The sequence below is a fragment of the Arachis hypogaea genome, chromosome 5 (genome assembly GCF_003086295.3).
Source record: "Arachis hypogaea cultivar Tifrunner chromosome 5, arahy.Tifrunner.gnm2.J5K5, whole genome shotgun sequence".
Classification (NCBI taxonomy): Eukaryota; Viridiplantae; Streptophyta; class Magnoliopsida; order Fabales; family Fabaceae; genus Arachis; species Arachis hypogaea.
This window is the reverse complement of record NC_092040.1, coordinates 58234045-58237003: the sequence shown is the minus strand read 5'-3', so window position 1 is coordinate 58237003 and position 2959 is coordinate 58234045. Positions and strand designations below refer to the sequence as shown.

The window sequence follows — 2959 nt, the reverse complement described above, 5'->3', positions numbered from 1 at the left end:
GTATTCAAGAATCAACATACTTAACTAGGAGAATCAATAACACTATCTAAAATTCTAAGTTCCTAGAGATGCCAATCATTCTAAACTTCAAAGGAAAAAGTGAGCTGCCAAAACGGTTCAGAAGCAAAAAGCTACAAGTCCCGCTCATCTAATTAGAATTAATATTCATTGATATTTTGGAATTTATAGTATATTCTCTTCTTTTTATCCTATTTGATTTTCAGTTGCTTGGGGACAAGCAACAATTTATGTTTGGTGTTGTGATGAGCGGATAATTTATACGCTTTTTGGCATTGTTTTTAGGTAGTTTTTAGTAAGTTCAAGCTACTTTTAGGGATGTTTTCATTAGTTTTTATGTTAAATTCACATTTCTGGAATTTACTATGAGTTTGTGTGTTTTTCTGTAATTTCAGGTAATTTCTGGCTGAAATTGAGGGACTTGAGCAAAACTCTGAAAGAAGCTGACAAAAAGACTGCTGATGCTGTTGGAATCTGACCTCCCTGCACTCAAAATAGATTTTCTGGAGCTATAGAACTCCAAATGGCGCTCTCTCAACGGCGTTGGAACGTAGACATCCAGAGTTTTCCAGAAATATATAATAGTCCATACTTTATTCAGGAATTGACGACGTAAAGTGGCACTCAACGCCAAGTACATGCTGCTGTCTGGAGTCAAACGCCAGAAACACGTCACAACCCGGAGTTGAACGCCAGAAACACGCTATAACTCGGCGTTCAACTCCAATAAAAGCCTCAGCTCGTGGATAGATCAAGCTCAGCCCAAACACACACCAAGTGGGCCCCAGAAGTGGATTTATGCATCAATTACTTACTCATGTAAACCCTAGTAGCTAGTTTAGTAAAAATAAGACTTTTTACTAGTGTATTAGGAGTCTTTTTAGGGACCACGTTTCATCTGGGGACAATTAGTTCTCAGATCATGGGGGCTGGCCTCTCGGCCATGCCTGAACCTTTCACTTATGTATTTTCAACGGTGGAGTTTCTACACACCATAGATTAAGGGTGTGGAGCTCTGCTGTACCTCAAGTTTCAGTGCAAGTACTACTATTTTCTATTTAATTCTCCTTATTCTTATTCCAAGATATACGTTGCACCTCAACTTGATGAATGTGATGATCTGTGACACTCATCATCATTCTCGCCTATGAACGCGCGTGACTGACAACCACTTCCGTTCTACCTTAGGCCAGGCGCATATCTCTTAGATTCCCCAACAGAATCTTCGTGGTATAAGCTAGATAGATGGCAGCATTCATGGGAATCCGAAAGTCTAACCTTGTCTGTGGTATTCCGAGTAGGATTCCGGGAATCCGGAAAGTCTAACCTTGTCTGTGGTATTCCGAGTAGGATTCTGGGATTGAATGACTGTGACGAGCTTCAAACTCCTGAAGGCTGGGCGTTAGTGACAGACGCAAAAGAATCAAGGGATTCTATTCAAACCTAATTGAGAACCGACAGATGATTAGCCGTGCTGTGACAGAGCATAGGACCATTTTCACTGAGAGGATGGGATGTAGCCATTGACAACGGTGATGCCCTACATACAGCTTGCCATGGAAAGGAGTAAGAAGGATTGGATGAATGTAATAAGAAAGTAGAAATTCAAGAGGAGCACAGCATCTCCATATGCCTATCTGAAATTCCCACCATGGAATTATATGAGTAACTATTTACTATTTTATTTTCTGTTTATTATTTATTTTCGAACTTATCATAAACCATTTAATCTGCCTAACTGAGATTTACAAGGTGACCATAGCTTGCTTCATACCAACAATCTCTGCGGGATCGACCCTTACTCACGTAAGGTATTACTTGGATGACCCAGTACACTTGCTGGTTAAGTTGAACGGAGTTGTGTCCACATATAGTCAATAGCCATTAAATAAATCTCATGCAAATACAAAGAGGATCACAATTTCATCCACCAATTTGCTAATCCAGAGAAGCTCTGCTCAGAATTCTCTGTCTGTTGCTGAGAAGATGATGGAAAAGGTTGGCTATTGCCAAACTTATTTCTCCCGTCATTATTGTTGTTGAAGCCTTGTTGAGGCTTCTATTGATCCTTCCATTAGAAATTTGGATGATTCCACCATGAAGGATTATAGGTGTTTTCATAGGATTCTCCCATGTAATTCACCTCTTCCGTTGCAGGATTCTCATGGTCATAAGCTTCTCCTTCAGAGGAGGCTTCTTTAGCACTGCCAGATGCAGCTTGCAATCCAATTAGATTCTGAGAAATCATATTGACTTGCTGAGTCAATATTTTGTTCTAAGCCAGTATGGTATTCAGAGTATCAATCTCAGGAACTCCTTTCTTTTGAGTCATCCCATTATTCACAGGATTTCTTTCAGACGTGTACATGAACTGGTTATTTGCAACCATCTCAATGAGCTCCTGGGCTTCTATAGGGGTTTTCAAATGAAGAGATCCACCAGCAGAATGGTCCAATGACATCTTGGACAATTCAGATAGACCATCATAGAATATACATATGATGCTCCATTCTGGAAGCATGTCAGAAGGACACCTTTTGGTTAATTGCTTGTATCTTTCCCAAGCTTCATAGAGAGATTCACCTTCCTTCTGTCTGAAGGTATGGACGTCCACTCTAAGCTTGCTAAGCTTTTGAGGTGAAAAGAATTTGGTCAAGAAAGTGTTGACCAACTTGTCCCAAGAGTTCAGGCTTTCTCTAGGTTGTGAGTCCAACCATATCCTAGCACTGTCTCTTATAGCAAAAGGGAAAAGCATAAGTCTGTAGACCTCGAGATCAACCCCATTGGTCATGACAGTATCACAGATATGCAAGAATTCAGCTAAGAACTGATGAGGATCTTCCGATGGAAGTCCATGAAACTTGCAATTCTGCTGCATTAGAGAAACTAATTGAGGCTTAAGCTCAAAGTTGTTTGCTCCAATGGCAGGAATTGAGATGCT

General features: G+C 40.3%; 1 non-coding gene across 1 annotated transcript; it reads left to right on the top strand.

Moving 5' to 3' along the window:
* Nucleotides 1-2533: 2533 nt before the first annotated feature.
* LOC112804388 (small nucleolar RNA R71) lies at nucleotides 2534-2641 on the top strand. The gene has a single exon (XR_003202995.1). It is a non-coding gene; the product is annotated as a small nucleolar RNA R71 (small nucleolar RNA).
* The last annotated feature ends 318 nt before the right edge of the window (nucleotides 2642-2959 follow it).